This window comes from Petaurus breviceps, unplaced genomic scaffold, assembly GCF_028583685.1.
Source record: "Petaurus breviceps papuanus isolate PSGF00001 unplaced genomic scaffold, PetGlider_PUasm1.0 90849, whole genome shotgun sequence".
Lineage (NCBI taxonomy): Eukaryota > Metazoa > Chordata > Mammalia > Diprotodontia > Petauridae > Petaurus > Petaurus breviceps.
This window is the reverse complement of record NW_027187361.1, coordinates 20,489,161-20,510,492: the sequence shown is the minus strand read 5'-3', so window position 1 is coordinate 20,510,492 and position 21,332 is coordinate 20,489,161.

The following is a 21,332-nucleotide window of genomic DNA, read 5'->3' as shown; positions in this document are numbered from 1 at the left end:
GAGAGAGAGAGAGAGAGAGAGAGAGAGAGAGAGAGAGAGAGTCGTTTATTTGTTATGTGTAACCCCACTTCCATCAAACCTGGGGCATTTCTCCTATAGACAAGACTATGATGCTGAGCATGTTGTGAATGACATAGAACTCCTTATTGGCTGAGAGAACTCTGACGTTCTAATGCTGCGTACTTGAATGGTGAAAACTTCAGAGATGTTTGGAGGATTTAGAGAAAGGCAGTCAAACAAGATAAACGTGAACTTTTGAATGATAGATTGGAAATTTCTCTGAAGCCACAGTCATGTGAGAAAGCTGCCCAATACCCTATCCCATCATTCCAACTCCTTAAAATATTAGAGACTGTAGAGTAGATTTGCGTCAGTGGCATAGTTCTCTTTTCTTGGGAGTTAAGACCTTATTTCGCTACTATCCAGAGAGCTAATTTATTATTCTGTAAACTCTAGTCTGTTGTAATCTTTATAAATTCTTGTTTTTATGTTTGCTGCTGTCTTTGATAAAGAGGTTTCCTAGCTATTTTGTGATGTTCTTTTATGTAACAAGCATTTGATGAGAGGGGAACCAAACTGCAAATAGTAAGCCAAGTGTTACATACCCTTTGAGGGTGATTAATGACAGTGTCTTTTATTCTGAATACTCCTACCTCAAGACTACAAAAATTTGACATGTTGGAAATTGCTATAGTTTTAGCCTAATACCCTTCTGGGAGATAGGCAAGTAAAGGAGCATGATCTCAGCCATAGAACTAGTCCTGATCCTCACAAAATCGGAGGTAGTGATCTCCCTTAAGAGATAGAATAATTCACACTTCAGACACTATCTATCCTTGCCACACAAAGGCCAAACACATGTATGTTATATAGCAACAGAAACAACTTTTTTTCATTTTATTAATTTTCTTTTTAATTTTTTTCATTCACCAAGCATTTATTTTCTAGCCTTCCTACCCATAATCCCATTTGAAAATTAAAAAGGAAAACCTTTGCTTCACATATTCATAGACAAGCAAAACAAATTTTCACCTTAACCATGTTAAAATGCCAGCTGTACTTCGTTAATTGGAGGGAGAGATAGAGTATTTATGAAATGTTTATTAGGTGTTAGGCACTGTGGTAAGCACTGAGATTTCAAATGCAATCAAGCAAAACAACCCATGTCCTCAAGGAACTTACATCCTAATGGAGAAAAAGAAACTAGAATGGGGAGGGGGTTCTCAGTTGGTAAGTATAGCTGGTTCTCCTTCCTCATCTTTTGCTTTTTATTTTTTATTTTTTGGAGGGGGAAGGTAGGGCAATTGGGGTTAAGAGATTTGCCCAAGTTCATATGGCTAATTTTTTTTGTGTTAAATGTCTGAGGCTGGATTTGAGCTCAGGTCCAGTGCTCGATTCACTGTGTCACCTAGCCACCCCTCCTTCTTCATCTTGAGTCCATTAATTCTCTATGGGTGTGTATCACACCTGATCATTACTCCTCCAGAAACATATTTGCTCATTGCATTAAATATTCCAAAGATTTTTGCCTGGACAACCTTGTTGCTATTGTATAATTTGTTCTCCTGACTCTGTTCACTTTATCCTGCATCAGTTCATACAAGTCTTCCCACGTTTTTTTCTGAAAGTATTACATACATCATTTATTATATTATAGTAATCCATTACATTACTATAACAAATTATAGAGAATAATCGATACAATGGCAACATTATGAGTACAAAAAGTCCTTGCTTTTCATATAAGCTCTCAAGAAAACAATATATAAAATGCAACTGATCCAGGCATTCTGGAAAACAATTGAGCTATGACTAAATTGTTTATAAGCTAAGGGAATTTCCAATTCTTTTCCACTACAAAAAAAAACAAAACTGTTACAAATTCCTCTTTCTTCGATCTCTTTGGAGTATAGGTCTAGTAATAGAGTATGAAGAATTTTTCAATTGTTTAGTTCTAACTTCAAATTCTTTTCCAGAATGTCTGGACCAATCACAATTCTTTCAGCAGTATATTCAAATGCTGCAACCACTCATAGTTTGTATTGTTTGCAAGAGAGCTTATATGGAGGCTGAGAGATTTTTTGTACCCATAACTGTAACAAACTAAATATGAGATATATTTTGCTTTTTCTTAGGTAGACCTTATATAGAAAGGCAATGAAACAAATGTTCATGTTTAAAGGGAAACCCGACATGAAGAGATGGGTCAAAGATTGATTTTTCAGAAACCTCTAAAATGACAGCCAATTCATATAAACTCAAAGGTTGGAGTTCTGGGTCATGAGTTATTTCTATATTGCCAGCTAATTCTAATTTTAAAGCAAACTTTATTGCAAAACTTATGTGGTTAGGTGGAGGGCCTAGAACATTAGCAATATAGGGCTTTAGATGAAGAGGTGGATGTAATGTTAATTTCAGCTAGTCTACCTACTTATTTTACAGATGAGGAAACTAAGATCCAGAAAACTTAAGTGACCTGCATAGGGTCACACAAATGGTGTTGTCCAGATCTTGGACTTGAAGACAAACTCTCTGATTTCAAGTGTAATATTCTTTGCAGTATGTCACTTCCTGGCCATCTCATCATCATACTACATCGTTCTAGACATTAGCCTTTTTCTCCCTTTCCATGCCCTTTACAATGGTCTTTGTATAGGTTTTCTTGATAAGCTCATCTTTAGCCTTACCTTGCCCATAACAAGGCTTTTATTTCACTTATTGGCCATCTTCTATGAACATATCATATGTCACCCTATGACTTACACCTAGCAGGTGTGTGTTGACACTTGTTTAAGAAATGCTAGTTACTTTACTTAGAATCCCCCTCCCCTTTTCAGTTTCTCTTTCTCCATTAGGATGTAAGCTCCTTGAGAACAGGGATTGCCTTGCTTGATTGCATTTGAAACCTCAGGGCTTACCACAGTGCCTGACAAATAATAAACACTTAGTATATATTCTATCTATCCCTCCAGGTAATTAAGAATAGCTGGGATTAATGCTTGGGGCACAGACAGAGGAATTAGGACACCTTCCATTTATAATTCTCAGTCATATAAATATTTTCTACGCATTTTAATTTTTTGATCTACAATACTCTCAAACAATGATATTTGGACATTCATTTTTATAGTGTCAGCAGTTTGTTTAAAGCATGTATCTCTTATCTCCTTAATAACTCTGCAGGGTAGACAGGGCCCTCGAGTGGACTCTCCCAGTGGCACAATAAACTTTGAGCCACATTTTGTTTACTGCAAGATTTTCCATGGTGGATATCACAAGCTCTCTTCTATCCTCTAGCATTAGCCTCCAACCCTTCAGCCTCAGCAGATTTCCTCCCTTATATTTTATGGAGAATACTGAGATAATTTGACACAATCTAGCTAAGTGATCCTATCATGTTCTTCTAAACCTTTGAATGTCTTTATTCATTCACCAATCCTTCTCTTTATACACAAAGGCATAACTAACATTTGTGCAGCACTTAAAGAATTTAATAAACATTATTGTATTTGATGCTCACAACAGCCTGGGCAATGATAGTACAGTTATTATCCCCATTTCACAAACAGGGAATTGAAACACAAAGGGATTAGGTGGCTTGTTCATCATTATATAGCTAGTAAAGTAAGAAATATGACTTAAAGCTAGGTCTTCTGATTGCAGGGCTCTTTTTTTTTTTTTTACCATTCCACATTGCTTCTTCATTGTCAAGGTTAATCTCTCGTCCAAAGATGCAATCTCTTCATCTCTTCAGTTACCTATGCTGTCTCCTCTACTGATGCTTTCCCCTAAGTCTAAAATCATGTTTGTTAAAACCTGTCTCTCGACCCTACTACAGCTTTAAGTCCTTTCCCATTCATTGCCAAATTTCTCAGAAAAAGTAGTCTATATATACTAATTCCATTTCCTTATCCTACTCTCTAACTCACTAATCCCTTGAAATCTCGTTTCCAACCTCAACACTTAATTGAAATGATTCTTTCCAAAGACACTGATGATCTCATCAACATATTCAGTAGACTTTAATGTTCTCATCCTTCTAACTTCTTTGTGACAACAATATTGACCAGTCCTTCTTGATGTCTTTACAGGACAAAATTCATCGGACATTTCATCATTATTTTTCCATCTTTATTTTCCATTTTTCTATTCTGCTTTACTGACTCTAATCCTTTTTCAACCTTTTTAAATGTGTTTTTCCCCCAAGGTGCTATCTTTAGCTTTGTTTTCTTTTTACCCATTTCACCTTTTTTTTTCATCACTCTTTTTGTGATCTTATCAAGTCCTATGGCATCAGTGATCACATCTAGAATGTTGACTCTTAAATATTTATCATCCCACCACCACCATACTGTGGAGTTAAGGTCCTTATTTCAACCTGCCTGCTGGGTATTTACACCTGATTTCCATGGGAATTTCAATATATATGTATAAACTAAAATGACCATTTTCACATAAAAAACTCAAACTCAATTACCCTCTGAAGTTGAAAGAAATTTGGATTTTAGCACAAAGGACATAACCTCTTTAGATAGATTTCAGCTCCATTCTTTGTAAAATGAGAAGACTGGAGTAGATGAATCTAGGCTGGGTCCACTTCAACCTGACATTCTAGAAACAGATCTATTTATTTGTAAAGAATCACCATCTTCCCATTTACCTAAGTTTTTGATCTCAGAGGAATTTTTTATTCTCCCCCTTCTTGCCTTGAATGTTCATTCAACTAGCTGATAAATCCTCCAATTTTACTTTGGCAACATCTCACATCCACCCCTACTTCTCTACTTCCTCTCAAACCACCCTCGTTTAGGTCCTCATCTCTTTTTACCTACAGCCTCAAGGCTGCAGGTTCCCCATCCCTGAGTCCTAGATTAAGAAAAATACTTATCCTGCTGATGATTTTTCTTAAGCTCAGCCTCATCTTCTCCATTCCATTTTTCACTCAGATGTCAAAGCAACCTTAACTCACTGTTTTCATCATTATTACTCCATTTTGAGTGTTTTTTTTTTCATGGTTTATCTCTCAAATAAAATATATCCCCTGAACCTAGCATTCAATATTTTCTACTGCCTGATTCCAGTCTATCCTTTTAGTTTTATGACATATGTCCTTAACATGATCAACATTCAACAATACTTTTCTTTGTTCTTATCCCCTTTACTGTCTCCATGCTTTTTCCAATGCTGACCTTATACCTGGAATAGAATCTCCCATACTCTACCTCTTCTGTCAAAGTCAGCTTAGATGCCACCTTTCTTCTTCCCCTCTCACCTCCAACCCACATACACACAAATACATAGCTGGAAGTGATTCTTCCCTCTTTAAATTGCTAAAAGCCTTTTGACTCATCACTATGTTGACCAAATTCTCATTGCTTTCATAATTATTTATGTACATCTCTCTATGCCCTGTTAAATTATAAGTTCCTTGAAAGCAATTCATATTTCATATTGATTTAATATTTCCAGTCCAGTGCAGAATATAACCATGCATATACACAGTAGGACTTCATAAATGTTTCTTAAATTGGATTTCAGTTAATTGAATGGTAAACCAGTATCAGTTCAGTTTTGCAAAATATGTGACTTATGACAAAGAATGAGAGGCAGGGGACAAAGGAATCAGGGGCAATTTAACTTTGCTTATTCACTTAATTTATTATTTCCATCTTGCTATTAATAATAGTTATTTTAATACTAAAAACTGATAGGAATTACTAACACTAATTTTACTATTACTATTTAAAATTTACTAATATCTGCTTTACCAGGCTCTGCATTGGCCATTTTAGAGGAATGGGACATGTTGATGTGGCCATTGCTCAGGCTATACTCTTGCAAAGGATAATTATAGGTATCTTCCTGCCCAGGCTTTTAGTAATGTCAGTCTGTCACAGAAATAATATTAATAAGTGCCAGAAATAAAAATAAATAAGTCAGAAGATACCTAATGCTCCTAGCTTCATTTAGTGAAAGAGCCAATTGTCAGTGTACATAAGAGCACCTAGCATCATCATTAAAATGTACTGGGAGTCCTTGATGATCTCTGCACCTACAATGGAGTTTATCTTGAAATTCTGCACATGGCCAAAAGGAAGAAACTATTTCCCCTTACGTTCTAGTTATTATTCATATTATTCCTATTGTTTTTATGAGTCAACTATTGATTACTCATGATGTGCAGGATACTAGCCAACAGCCATAAAATACATAGGATACTACAGTATTAACCAGCACTGGCAATTCCACTCATGATCCCATTTCAATGTGCTTGTCAAATTCCCTAAACCTAACAATATCAATAGAGACAGATTCCTTATTTTATTAAATATTTTTGGTCTCCATTCATTCAATAATCATTTATTTATTATCAATTATGTGCTAAGTACTGCAATGGGTATTAAGAAGTCTAAGATTTTTAGACTTCAACTTCCAGGGGTGGAGTCAAGATGGCAGAGTAGAGAAAGCACTCAGTCAACTTCTCTTTCAATTCCCTTCCAAGCAAGTTTAAAATAACACCTCAAATTAAATTCTGGACCAGCAGAGCCAATAAAATGTCAGGGTGAGACATTCTTCCAGTCCAAGACAACTTAAAAGGTTAGAAGGAGAAATCTGTGACATGGAGGTAGAGGTTGGCCAGGTGCCCACATGGACGCAATACCAGTGGTGGGACTAGGTGGTGGCAATAGAAGCAGTTTCAGGAGCTTTCAACCAGAGATGATAAAGGGAGGTGACAAATGGTCATGTTAAGATTTCAGGGGATGCTTGTTCTAGCAATGGATGCAGGACTGGAAGCTGTTTGGCAACTCTATTGTTCTACTTCAGAGTTACAGTTCAAAGTTGGAGAGGACCACTTTTAGTCAAGAGGGATAAGAGCTACTGAGGAACAGTATTACCTCTGATCCCAAGGAACAGGGGCCCTGAAGAGCAGTATTACTTTTGGTCTTCAGGGAGCCTGAGAAGCAGTATTGGTTGCAAGTCCAAGATAGCAGGGGCCCTTCCTGGGTAAGCACAACAGCACAGAATGGGATAGCAATGGCCTTGCTTCTTCCCAGATCTTACCAACTTAGAAGGATGAAAAGCATCCAAACCCCCAGAGCTAGTTCTGAAAATGGTAATGCAATAATGTTTAAAACTTGGAATATTCGACCTCCCTTCCTACAGACAGATTTCATCTTTACATAAATTTAAAGTTAAGAAATAGGTTGGAAAAGTAAACAAACAACAACAAAAAGAATCTAACTATAAAAAGTTCCTATGATGACAGGGTAGATTAATACAAACTCAGAAGAAGATAATGAAGTCAAAACAGAAAATTATGAAGATAAAATTAACATCTTTGTAAAAAAGGCACAAAACATAATAAATAAATAAATAAACATAATAAATAATACTTTAAAAGCAGAATTGGCCAAATTGAAAGAGGTTCAAAAGCTTACTGAAGGAAATAATTACTTAAAAATTACAATTGGTGGGGGTGGAGGGGAGTTAGGTGGCATAGTGAATAGAGAACTGGCCCTGAAATCAGGAGGATCTGAGTTCAAATCTGCTCTCAGACATTTGAAAAATTTACTAGCTGTGTGAGCTTGGGCAAATCACTTAACCCCAATTGCCTTGCCTTCCCCCCTCCAAGAAAAATTAGAATTGGGTTATTGGAAGCTAATGACTCCATGAGATATTATGAAACAGAATCAAAATAATAGAAAAATAGAAGAAATTGTGACCTATCTCATTGGAAAGACAACTGACCTGGAAAATAGATCAAGGAGAGATAATTTGAGAATTATTAGATATCTTGAAAGTCATGATCAAAGAAAGAACATAGACACCACATTTCAAGATATTGTCAAGGAATACTACTCCAATATCCTAGAATTCAAAAGTAAAATAGAAATTGAAGAATCCAGCCATCAAAACCTGAAAGAGTTCCCAAAATGAAAACCCCCAGAATATTATTGCCAAATTCTAGAACTTCCAGGTCAAAGAGAAAATTCTTCAAGTCACCAGAAAGAAATCATTCAAATATTGTGGAGTCGCTATCAGAGTCACACAAGATTTAGCAGCTATAAGAGAAGAGTGCTAAGAAAATTATATTCTGGAAGGCAAAAAAAAATCTGGTATTACAACCAAGAATAAACTAACAAGCAAAACTGAGTATAATCCTCTGAGAGAAAACTGTATATTTACTGAAATGGAAGACTTTCAAGTATTCCTGAAGAAAAGACAAGAGATTAATAGAAAGTTTGACTTGCAAATACATTACTTACAAGAGGCATAAAAAGGTAAATATGGAAGAGAAATCATAATAACCTAATAGGATTAAACTTCACATTGCTGTATGGGAAGATGATGCAACCTCTAAGAACTCAATTATTATTAGGACAGTTAGATTAGGAGAATTCTACACAGGGGCAGCCAGGTAGCACAGTGAGTAAGAGCACCACCCCCAGAGTCATGATAACCTGTGATCGAATCTGGGCTCAGACACTTAGCACCCACCCAGAAACACCTGGCCATGTAACCTTGAGCAAGTTACTTAACCCCAATTGCTTTTAAAAAAAGAAGAAGAATTCTACACAGAGGTTACAGGAGAAAGCTGATTATGTTGGGGTGATGTAAGAGAAAGTGGATAAGCAAGAAAGAGGGATGCCCTGATAGAAAAGGGAAAGGAGATGAAGAATGGGGGAAATTACCTCACATAAAAGAGGTATGCAAGGTACAGCTTTTATAGTGGACAGGAAAATGGGTGGGGGGAGACAAAGCTTAAACCTTTGCCTCATCAATATTTCTTCAAAGAAATGCACATTTAATTTGGTGTAGAAATCTATCTTATTCAACAGGAAAGTAGGATATCAAGGAGGTAGGCAAAATAGGATGGCGGTCAGAAGCAAAACAGATTTTGGACAACAGGCAGGACATGAAAGAGAGAAAAAGAAGCATGATCAGAAGAAAATAGGGTAGGGGAAGTGCACAGTTAGTAATCATAACTGAATATGAATGAAATCAACTCACCCATAAAATAGAAATAGATAGAAAAATGGATTAGAAATAAGAATCTAACAATAAGTTGTTTACAAGAAACATGTTTGAAACAGGGAAACACACACAGGGTTAAAATAAAGATAGAGAACAGAAGCAATTATGCTTCAACTGAAATTTAAAAAAAGGCAGGCAAGGAAATCAAGATCTCACAGAAGACAAAAGCAAATAGAATCAATTAAAAGGATAAACTGAAAAAATTGCACCTTACTTAAAGGCAACATAGACAATGAAGTAATATCAATACTAAATATCTATGCACCAAGTAAAATAACATCCAAATTCTTAAAGGAAACATCAAATGAATTACAGGAGGCACTAGAGAATAAATTACACTAGTTGGGTAAGCAAATTTCCTCTTTGAGAGCTATATAAAATTATCAACAAAATACACAAAAAGGAGTTAAAAAGGTGAATAAAATCTTAGAAAATTTAGATATGATAGGCTTCTAGAGAAATTGAATGGGAATATAAGGTAAACTTTTTTTTTTCTCAGCTGTGTAGGGTCCCTTTACAAAATAGAATAAAACATCACAAACAAACACAGAAAAGCAGAAATATGAAATGCTCCCTTTTCAGACTGTAATGCACTATAAATTACTTGCAATAAAAGGCCATAGAAACACAGATTAAAAATCAGTTGAAACTAAATGATCTAATCCTGAAGAGTGAATGGGTCAAAGAACAAACCATAAAAACAATCAATAATTTCACTGAGAATAACAAAAATGAAATAATATTTCAAAATTTGTGGAATAATTAAAATCAAAGGAGAGATTAATGAAACTGAATAAATTCTTCATCTAATACAAAAAGTGAGATTAGTTTTTGAAAAGAAAAACCAATAAAATAAACCATTACTTAATTTGAATTAAAAAAAGAAAGAAGAAAAAGTAAATCACTAGTATTAAAAATGTAAAGGATACATGTATCACCAAAGAAAATGGAATTAAAGCAGTACTAGAAGTTATGTTGCCTTATTACATGACAATAAACAGGACAGTCTTAGTGAAATAGATGAATGCTTACAAAATATAAATTACTCAGAATGACACAAGAAATATAATACTTAAATAACTCTCTCATAAGAAAAGAAATTGAACAAACCATTAATGAACTCCCTAAGAAAATATACCCAGGAAACAAAGGGATTTACAAGTGAATTTTATCAAATATTTAAGAAACAAATAATTCCAAAACTATATAAATGCTTTGAAAAAAGAGGTAATAAAGAGTCATACCAAGTCCCTTTTATCACACAGCTATGGTGCTGATACCTAAACCAGGCAGAAGAAAAAATAAAACAGAGAAAGAAAGCTATTGAACAATTTACTTAATAATTACCAATCCAAAACTTTCAAATAAAATGCAAGCTAGAAGATTAAATCAATATATCACAGAATCATATCTATGAACAGGTAGGACTTATACCATGAATGTAGGGCTGTTTCAATTTTAGGAAAACCATAAGCATAAGTTACCATATCAATAACAAAAACCATATAATTATATTAATAGAAGTAGAAAAAAGCTTTTGACAAAAGACAACATCTATTCCTATTAAATCATTAAAAGTTTAGGAATCAATAAAGCTTTTCTTAAAATCACAAGTAATATTTATCTACAACCAAGAGCAAGAATTATGTGTAATCGGAGTGTACTTGAAGCCTTCCCAGTAAGATCAAGGTGATGCTAGGACACCCATTATCATCACTATTATTGTATACTCTAATAGAAATACTAACTATAGTAATAATACAAGAAAAAGAAATTAGAAGAATAAAAATGGGCAAGGAGGAAACAAAACTATCACTCTTTGCAAATATCATGATATGGTCAGAGAACCCTGAAGAATCAATTTAAAAACTCATTGAAGCAATTAAAAACTTGAGCAAAGTTGCAGGACATAACATAAACCCACATAAATCATCCACATTTCTATATATTACGGTAGGAACAAGCACTCTAGCATACCCAGGGTGGCTGCCAACACAGGTTCTTATATCTGCTTCTCCAAAGGAAAACTCAAAATGAGTTAACAATCTTACTTTCATCAATCAAACATATATCATTTTACCTAGTTCAGGAGAAAAAGTCAACACCCTGACCTTCAGAGAATACAAACAGAAGTTACAATAGAAAATAACACAATTTAGCAGACAGGCGTCCAACTGTCAGACCATTACATACATACCTACTTAGTTACCAGAGAAGAAAGCACCAACATCTGGGTTTTCAAAGTCAGGGGGTGGGGGTGGGGCTCTCAGTGGCTGCCCTGAGTCTCATCTAACCACATCACACAACTTTTCCCAAAGTGAGACCCACAGCAAAACTTCACATCAGTATATATATATATATATATATATATATATATATATATATATATAAACTTCTCCTGCGTAAGAGACCATCACAACCCTAGTGACCCACTGCCCAATCACAAAATAACAAGGTGTGGGTGTTCCTCAAGAACAAGTCTTCCACCACAGGCTCCAGGTGACCACATTCAGCCCATTAGGGGGCAGAGCATATTCTCAAATCATGGAAGGTTCTGAGTCACCTAAGCCTATCAAAGGGCCTAGGGGCCGGGGAGATATTCAGATTCCCATTCCCATAACAACTACCCCCCCCAAAAAAAAAAACAGAAAGAAAGCAAGAAAAATTCCACTTAGAATAATTGCAGATAATATGAAGTTGTTGGTAATTTACCTGGTGAGACAAAATTAGGGACTATATGAACACAATGACACAAAATGTTTCACCCTACTAAAAAGAGAACTAAATAATTGGAGAAACATAAATTGTTCATGGTAAGCTGAGTCAATATAATAAAAATAACAATTCTACCTAATCTAATTTACATATTATGTACCATTCTAATCAAACTATCAAAGAATTATTTTATAAAGCTATAAAAAAATTTAACAAAGTTTATCTGGAAAAGCAAAAGGTCAACAAAAATATCAATAAAATCCATGAAAATAATTGAAGAAAGGTAACAGTACCTGACTTCAAACTGTATTGCAAAGGGGTGACTAGGTGGCACAGTGAATAGAATACTAGCTCTAGAGTCAGGAGGACCTGAGTTTGAATCCAGCCTCAGACACTTTACACTTACTAGCCATGTGACCTCTCGCAAGTCACTTAACCCCAATTGCCCTGCCTTCCCCAATCAAAAATAAAAAAAAAAAACCACAGGAAATAAAACAAACTGTATTGCAAAGCAGAAATCATCAAAACAATCTCCTACTGATTAAGAAGTAGAGGAGTGGAACTGTCTTGATTTCATTATCAGCACACAATGGTAAATGACCATAGTAAGTTAGTATTTGCTAAACCCAAAGACCCAAGCTTTTGGATCCAAGTGGAACTCATCACTTAACAAAAATTGGTGGGAAAACTGGAAAGCAGTCTGGAAAAAAAGTAGGCATAGACCAACATCTCATAATATATATCAATGTAAGATTAAAATGGATACACTTCTTAGATAAAAATGGTGATATTAGTAAATTTGGAACACATGGGAAAAAAAATAAAAAACAAAACATATCTGCCAGGTCAATGAATGAGAGAAGAATTTGTGACCAAAAAAGAAGAAAACAAATAGAGTGTCACAGAAAGCATAATGGATAATTTAGATTACATTTAATTGAAAAAGTTTTTGCACAAACAAACTAATGCAGTCAAAATTAAAAGGAAAACAGGAAATGGAAATTTTTCTTACAAATTTCTCTGATATAATCTTCATTTCTTGAATGCATAGGAAACTGAGCCAAATTTTAAAAAGTAAGATCCATTCCCCAATTGATAATTTGTCAAAGGCTATGAATAGCCAATTTTCAAAAAAAGAAATTAAAGCTGTCCATGGTCATATGAAAAAAAATACTCTAAAGCACTACTGATCAGAGAAATGCAAATTAAGGCAACTCTGAAATACCACTTTACATCTGTCATATTGGCTATTGTGACAGAAAAGGAAAATGATTAACACTGAAGGGGAAGTAGAAAAATTGGGGCACTAATACCCTATTGGTGAAGTTGTGAACTGGTCCAACAATTCTAGATAAAATTTGACACTATACCCAAAGAGCTATTGAACTATTCATACCATTTGACCCAAAAATACTATTATTAGATTTGTAGCCTGAAGAGATAAAAGGAAATTGAAAAATACCTATTTGTACAAAAATATTTATAGTAGCTTATCAATTGAAGAATGCCTGAATAAGGCTGGTTTATGATTGTGATAGAATACTATTGTGCTTTAAGAAATCATGAGTGGAGATGGTTTCAGAAAAAAAAAATAAAATGGGATGTTTTATATGAACTCATGCAAAGTGAAGTGAGCAGAACTAGGAGAACATTATACATAGTAATAGCAATTTTTGTAATGATGATCAACTGCGAAAGTGTTAGCTACTCTGAAAAAGACACTGACTCAAGAGAAAGGAGCTATGCTGAAAAAATTCTATCCATTTCCAGAGAGAACTGATGAATTATGAATGCAGTTTGAAACATATTTCTTTTTTGCTTTTTGGAGGGCAGTTGAGGTTAAGTGACTTGCTCAAGGTCACATGGCTAGTGAGTGTTAAGTACCTCAGGTGAGATTTGAATTCAGGTCCTCCTGACACCAGGGCCAGGGCTCTACTCACTGCACCACCTAACCATCCCCTGAAGCATACTTTTTAAAAACTTTATTATTTTCATGTGTGTGCGTGTGAGTGTGTGTGTGTGTGTGTGTGATTTCCAGTATGGTTTATATGGAAATATGTTTTCCATGATTTCTCATGTATGATTGATATAACATTGTTTTCCTTCTCAAGGTGGGGAAGAGGAGAATGGGAAAGAATTTGAAATTCAAAATTAAAAAAAGAAATTAATGTTAAGAATTTTTTACACATAATAAAAAAACATTAAAGGAAATAATTTAAAATACATTACACTTAAAGGAAAACAATAGTCAAAACTCAGTTCTGCCTTCAAGGAGCTTCCATAGGCAAATAGACTTTAGGAAGCTCAAATATTAAATTCATTTGATTTCCATTGCATGATAAGGTAGAAAATGCCCTTTCCTCAAAACTGTCTTGTGAGATGGAAAAAACAGAGATTCAGGGAGCTTATCTAATCAAATAACTAGTCAGGATTAGTACCCTCAACTTTCAATTCATAAGATCATAGTACTTATAGCTGGAATTTTATAGAGCATTTAGTACAACTTTCTCATGCTAGACATAAATAAACTGAGGCCCATAGTGGGTGGAGTTTGTCCAAATGTCACATGAGCAATATGTAATAGAACTGTGCTTCGAATTTGGTCTTCTGGTTCCAAATCCAAAGCTGATTTCTCTACACCAAACTGACTCTCTCTCATGAAATGTTCAATAATATAAAACAGTTTCTCATTAAATGTCAAATGGTTCAATGCCTTAAATCATTCAGCAAAGTAATCAGAGGAGAGATTTGAAAACATCTACTTCAACTTCCTACTAAGTGTTGGAATATTTTCTACATTATACCTGATCAATGGCCCACAAATCACTCATGGAATATCACCAGGACTGGGGAGTTTGCTGCTTGATAAAGCAACCTATCTTATTGTTGGATAGTCTCAGTTGTTAGAAAATTCTTTTTTAATGAGCCAAATCTGTGTAAAGTAACTTAATAATATGCTACATTTTTGGTACTTTATGATCTTTAACCTGATTTCAAGAACAATCATCTCACTTGCCCTTCCCAAAAACCATAACCATGCCTTTGCAAGGAACTTAGAAAAAGTCTTCTCTCTTCTATTGTAGGACCTACACTAAAGTATTTGAAATTATCTAACACATCTCATTTACATTAATCATCTCAAATCCCCTCAACTATTTAATAACACATAGCATAGAGCTATATGTTACATGTACACGATGTATACATGGAGCTCTTTATGGTTTGCCAAGAACTTTACCCTGTAATCTCCTCTTATGTTCTCAACAACCCTGTTGTTAGGTGCTATTATTATCCACATTTACAGATAAGGAAACTTGAGGCTAAGAGTGGTTGAATGGTATGTCTAGGCTTAAACCTTTAAATTTGCCACTAAATATTAAGTATCTGATGCAGGATTTGAACTCAGGTTTCCCTGACTATAAGTTTAGCATTCTATCCACTCTGCCACCTAGCTGTATATTTATTGTGTCACTCAGTTTCCTTCTTGTTGATCTTCTGAATGCTTTCTGGTTTGGCAGTATCTCTTAAAATTTGACAGACAGCCTTGAATTCAAAGCTTCAAATACTATGTATATAGAGGAATTATTATGATTTGTGATTCAGACCTTATATTTTAATTCATGCACCCTAGAATTATGCTACTCTTAAATCACTCATACCACTCTAATGAACAATACTAAAATTGTAGTTAACAAGAACATTATATTATACTAAAAGGAATTAATGACATTCTTGGCCTATAGTGTTATAGGAAAATTCTATTAAAAATGTTTGTAAAATTTACACAAGACCTTAGAGTTTCAAAAGGCTTTTGCAACCATTATTATATTTGGACATCCAAACAATTCTATAAGCGAGGCAATGGAAATGTTTTTATATGAATAGGGAAATCTGAACTCAGAAATATGAGGCATATGTCAAAGCTCAGATTTCAACCCAAGCCTTCTGGTTCTGATTTCAATGACCTTTGTACTATATCACAAAAGTTTCTCCTATATGTGTTTATTCTTTAAGCAAACAATAGTTGAACTTAATGGTAATGAATTATAGTCAGGATTTTGATAGTTTCATTATTGAGCAAATCATCTATAGAGTGAGGGAAATATTGAAGGAGGTAGTGTCAAGGATGCCTTGCTAGGTAGCCATGATTTCTGTTTGTTGCCACCAAGAGTTGAGCGCCAGCTTGAGTGTAACAGGTAGTCAAGGGGATTAGTGAGAGTGGGTAGTCAGCAGTAGCATGACTAGTATGGCTAGGCAAAGCTAGAGGATGCTTCAGCCAATAAAAGGCAGAGGCATTGTTGCTAGGCAACAAAGTAATGCCAAGATCTGGAATCAGATAATATCTGCTTAGAAATAGGAGAGTGCAAACAATGGGCAGACCCCTAAACAATTCACAATTGTAAGCAGCAAGATTTTCTATTACCTAGGAACCTTTTCTTTCCTAAATGTCTTCAAAGAAAAGGAATTGGGATGGTTTATATGATCCAAGATGCTGTTGAGAAAAGAAATACAGAAGAAAAAGAAAACATCAACATTTCTCACATAATCACTTAAGGAATTTGACATCTCAGTAGAAAACTACCTTTAAATGACAAGACAATAACCTGAGAAGAAATAAATGATTTAAATAATGAATTTAGCACTCCCAGGGCTAATATCAGTGTCAATAATTGCCTATCTCCAAACAACAGTGAGAGAATAGTGTAAAGTGAATGACAGTTAAGCCACTTTACAACCAAATAAAAATGTTATGGGTCCATGGCTAAAGAACATTCTTCTATAAACCTTTTTCCCCCAATGTTCTAAATTTAACAAGTGGCAATTCTTTATTTTTAAGTACTAAGCTACTTTCTTTTGAAATAAAGCCATGTGCATGATTCAATTATCTACTGAGTGGGTTCTTTTTCTTTTTTTTCTGGGAATACCTGTCATGTAATTAAGAAATTGCTTTTAGGTATGACAAACTAGAGGCATATATATAGTGAACAGCTTAGAAAAGATACACTTTTTTCCAAGGTACTAAATTAAATAAAATAAAAGCTATTCAGATAACATAAAACTTACTCCTTTATGGCTAGGAGACTGAGAGGTGACCAAGTAGGAAGAGGACCTCTTCTAGAACAAGAGGTTAATATTAACATCTCTAAAAAACAAAATGTCAAGCTGGACATCTTGGAAATGGTGGTGAACTCCTGTAATTCCTGTAGTTGCTGCTGCCAGGGGTGGGCTGAGACATGTGGATCACTTGGCCTTGGGAGTTCTGAGCTACAGAGGGCAAACACTGATCAATTATCCACTATAAGCCTGGTACCAACACGGTGAGCACCTGGGTGCCAGGAGGGCCATCAGGCAACCTAAGGTTGTATTTACCTGACTAGTCAGAAATAGTTCAGGTTAAAGTTTTTATGCTCAATAGTGCCTAATAGTCCTTAGTGGCTGCTGGAATTCTAGCCTTGGTAAGTCTGGGGAAGAGGGAAAGACAGAGAGGGAGAGAGAGACAGAGACAGAGAGAGAGGGAGACAGACAGACAGAGAGACAGACAGAAAGACAGAGAAAGAGATAGAGACAGAGACAGAGAGATAGAGACACAGACAGATGAGAAAGAGACACAGAGAGAGACACAGGGAGACAGAGAGAGACAGAGACAGAGAGACAGATAGACAGAGACAGAGAGTCAGAGAGAGAGACAGAGAGACAGATAGAGAGACAGAGTTAGAGAGACAGAGACAGAGAGAGACAGAGAGAGATGGAGAGAGACAGATAGAAACAGAGAAACAAAGAGAGAAAGAGAGACATGCACAGAGACAGAGACACACAGAGAGAGAAAGAGACACAGAGAGACAGAGACAGAGACAGACAGCAGACAGATAGATAGAGAGATAGAGAGAAAGAGAGGAAGGAAGGAAGGAAGAAAGAAAGAAAGAAAGAAAGAAAGAAAGAAAGAAAGAAAGAAAGAAAGAAAGAAAGAAAGAAAGAAAGAAAGAAAGAAAGAAAGAAAGAAAGAAAGAAAGAAAGAAAGAAAGAAGGAAAGAAAGAAAGAAAGAAAGAAAGAAAGAAGGAAAGAAAGAAAGAAAGGAAGAAAGAAAGAAAGAAAGAAAGAAAGAAAGAAAGAAAGGAGGAAAGAGGGAAGGAAGGAAGGAAGGAAGGAAGAAAGAAAGAAAGAAAGAAAGAAAGAAAGAAGGAAGGAAAGAGGGAAGGAAGGAAGGAAGGAAGGAAGGAAAGGAGGGAGGGATGGAGGGAGGAAGAAAAGAAAGAACGAAGAAAGGAAGGAAGGAATGCAGGGAGGGAGGGAGGAAGACGTCAAGTTTTAGTCTTGCCTCTCTCTCGCGGATTGTGCAGGTCACTAGAAAGCTCCAGTTCCCACCAAAAGAAGTTGTGTTCTCCTACATTCTTCTAGAAATTAATTGGCCTAAGAAACTGCTCTTTAAAATGCAAAAAAAAAAAACCTGCCTAAGAAGGTTGTTGATATAAAGTTTAGGGATCAAGACAGAAAAAAAAAAAGATCTAAATAAAGGGCAACAATAAAGGTCATTTGGAGAACTTGAGACTTGTGAAGAAAGCTAGATTTGACCATGAGGAGAAGACTTTGAGAGCAATTTGCAAGAACATGAGGAAATACTGAAGGAGAACAATTCATGGATCTACATGCAAACTTTTTTTTTTTTTTTGCTTCTGTGGCCAATAATTGAATTCAAGGAAGAGAAATCTGGGAGATCTTCAGGAAACATTGAATACTAATGCTAAAAGAAACCAATGAAAAAGTGCTCTTTTCCAAGGAGTAAAATGATTTAGGAAAAATACAACAGGAAGATATGCTGGAAAGCCAAGCTAGGGAAGTGTACTTACTAAAACAAATTGTTCTGAGTTGGCAAGAATTAAAGTGAGAGAAGGAAAAGGAAGTTGGATGTGCCTGCAAAGCCATTAAGAGGTGTTGACCTGATAGCTAAAATAGAGGTTTGTTATCTTCCTAGGGTATATATGCAAGACATAACAGAGAATCTTCCAAGACTTTTTTTTAAAGGTGACTGCAACCCACATCTGGTGATTCACTTGGGCACACATGATTTTACTTTACAAGAAGAAGCCTAAAAAAGCATTGCCAGAGTATATAAAGTCTTGCAGAAGGACCTGAAATCATAGGGACAAAAGTAGTTTTTTCTTTGTTCTTTTCATTTCTTTTCCCTGCCCTTTCCTTCCTCTCTTTTTTTCTTTTCACAAGGTGAATATGCAGGATAATTGATTGGCAGGCTATCTGCCTCATTGGTTTCCTGGGCTTCTCAGGAGATCTCAAAGGAGGCTCAAGCATGTTTTGATCATTATTCCCTGTTTTTAGGACATGGATAAGTCACTTAGGATAGGAAGTCATGAAGGGGTTGATATCCAGCTGCCTACATCTTTGAAGGGAATACCCACAGCAATATAATCATGAATTCATTTCAAAATTTGAGTGTCTCTCCAGATCAAAATCCAGTGTTTTGTATTTAGTAGGCACTTAGTAAATGCTTATTATGTTGAATGTCCTTAAATATATTTGGAAAAGGAAGAGAGTTAATCCCACAGGAAAAGAGAAATAATAAAAATGAAGTCAGAAGAAAGTTTGTACCACATTGAGTAGCTCCTCTATGAAAAATTTATAGAAAGATAGGAACAAAAATCACACAGGCTGAGAAGGCTCCAATCTGCAAAGAGGGGGGAAATCATCATATTAATACATTTATTTCATTTTCTTTTTTAATTCGGTTATTAGACTGGTAGGTGAGGATATTCCATAGATATCCAAGGATCTTTTAATCATATGGAGAAAACAACACAAAGATAAATAGCTATAAACTACATCTATACAAAGAAGATGTAAGGTTAACTGGGAAGTCAAGACAAAAATGGAAGAAGTAGAAGTAGGAAAAGCCTCCAGGGGGAGGTTGTGTTGTAGCTGAATTTTGAGGGATGTATAGGATATCAAGAAATGGAGAGAAAGAAGGAGAGCAATCCTCCCAGGAGGGATAATCACCACAAAGGTAGAGAGATAAAATATTTTGTTTGAGGAAGAGCAAGTGGGCCAGAATGGCTGGACCATATTGTGTTTGAAGGGGAGGAATGCATAAGAAGACTGGAATGGTAGGAAGGGGCCCAATCTGTAAAGACCTTTATATTTCAAATGAAGGAGTTTATATTTGATCTGAGAAGTCACTTATTGAGCAGGGCAATGGGTTAGTCAGATGTATGTGTTAGGAAAATCACTTTGGCAGCTGAGTGGAGGATGAAATGGAAAATGAATGAATTAAAAAGAAGCCTTTATTAAGTGTTTACTATTTTCTAAGCCCTGGGATACAGATAGAAAGTGAGATGGCCCCTGCTCATGTCCTAATAAGGGATGACAATAGAGGTAGGAGATTTCAGCTCCAAGTGGCCCTTTGGGTGAGTGGCGATTTAGAAAGCACCGCGAATTATTCTCTGCCATCTCCATTAATACAATGATATTGGTTTCTGATTTTGAATCATTTGACAATGCCAAGGACTTTGGTGGTGAGAACTTTCTTTTCAAATTCTTCTAGAGCTGGGGCTTTTGAGGGGGCAGGGGCTCCAACACTTGCAGAGGGACTTGCCAATCACATCCTCAGAAGGTTTTTTTCTCTGGACAATGGAAGGAAAAAAAGGAAGGAAAGCAGAAAGCAAGCAGCAACCATTGGTTATGTGCCTGCTCTGACCCAGGTTCTGTGCTAAGCACTTTATAAATATTACCTCATTTAATCACGCAACCACCCTGCAAGGTAGGCACTGTTGTTATGCTCATTGTATAGTTGAGACAAACAGAGATTAAGTTGCCCAGGGTAACACAACTGGTTAATTGTCTGATTTCAAATTGGAACTCAGGTTTTCCTGACTCCGGTTACAACATCCTATCCACTACATCACTCAGCTGCCTCTTATTGCTTTACAGCTATGGGAACCAGGCTGGAAGTAGGATGAGTCATCCTGGGGCGATGTTGCTGCACTTATTGTTTTGCCTTTTTTTTATAGGGCAATTGGGGTTAAATGACTGGCCTAAGGTCACATGGCTAGTTTTTGTGTTAAGTGTCTGAAGCTGGATTTGAACTCAGGTCCTCTTGACTCCAGGGCCAGTGCTCTATTCACTGCTTCACCTAGCTGCCCCCATGATGTTGCTGCATTTTCAAAGGTTCTTGGGCATGTATGCCTAGTGGCTGTGGCTGGTGCATAGTAGCATGTATGACTGACCTCTTCTTTATAAAAGATGCCCCCTTTGATGATAGGTACATGGACCAGACTGGAAGCAGGAGGGTTGGTTCTTGGACGTTGGGCTCAGGGTCCTGGGGTGTCTCCACCAAGGTCTGAGATGAGTAAGTGGTTGAGGGGATTTGACCCATTTGGCATATCTCATCTCTTTTCTCTCCATCTACATGCCTTATTGTTTCATCTGGCTTGCTGGCCTTATTTTTTCATTTGGTTGGCATATAGTAGAAGGTGATAGTTGAAGGGTAGCCTCTTCTTCACAAATATTACTAAGATTTCTATAAAGGTTATGTTGGGTCTGGTGGGGTAGAGTGGGGCAAGGGAGCATTGAC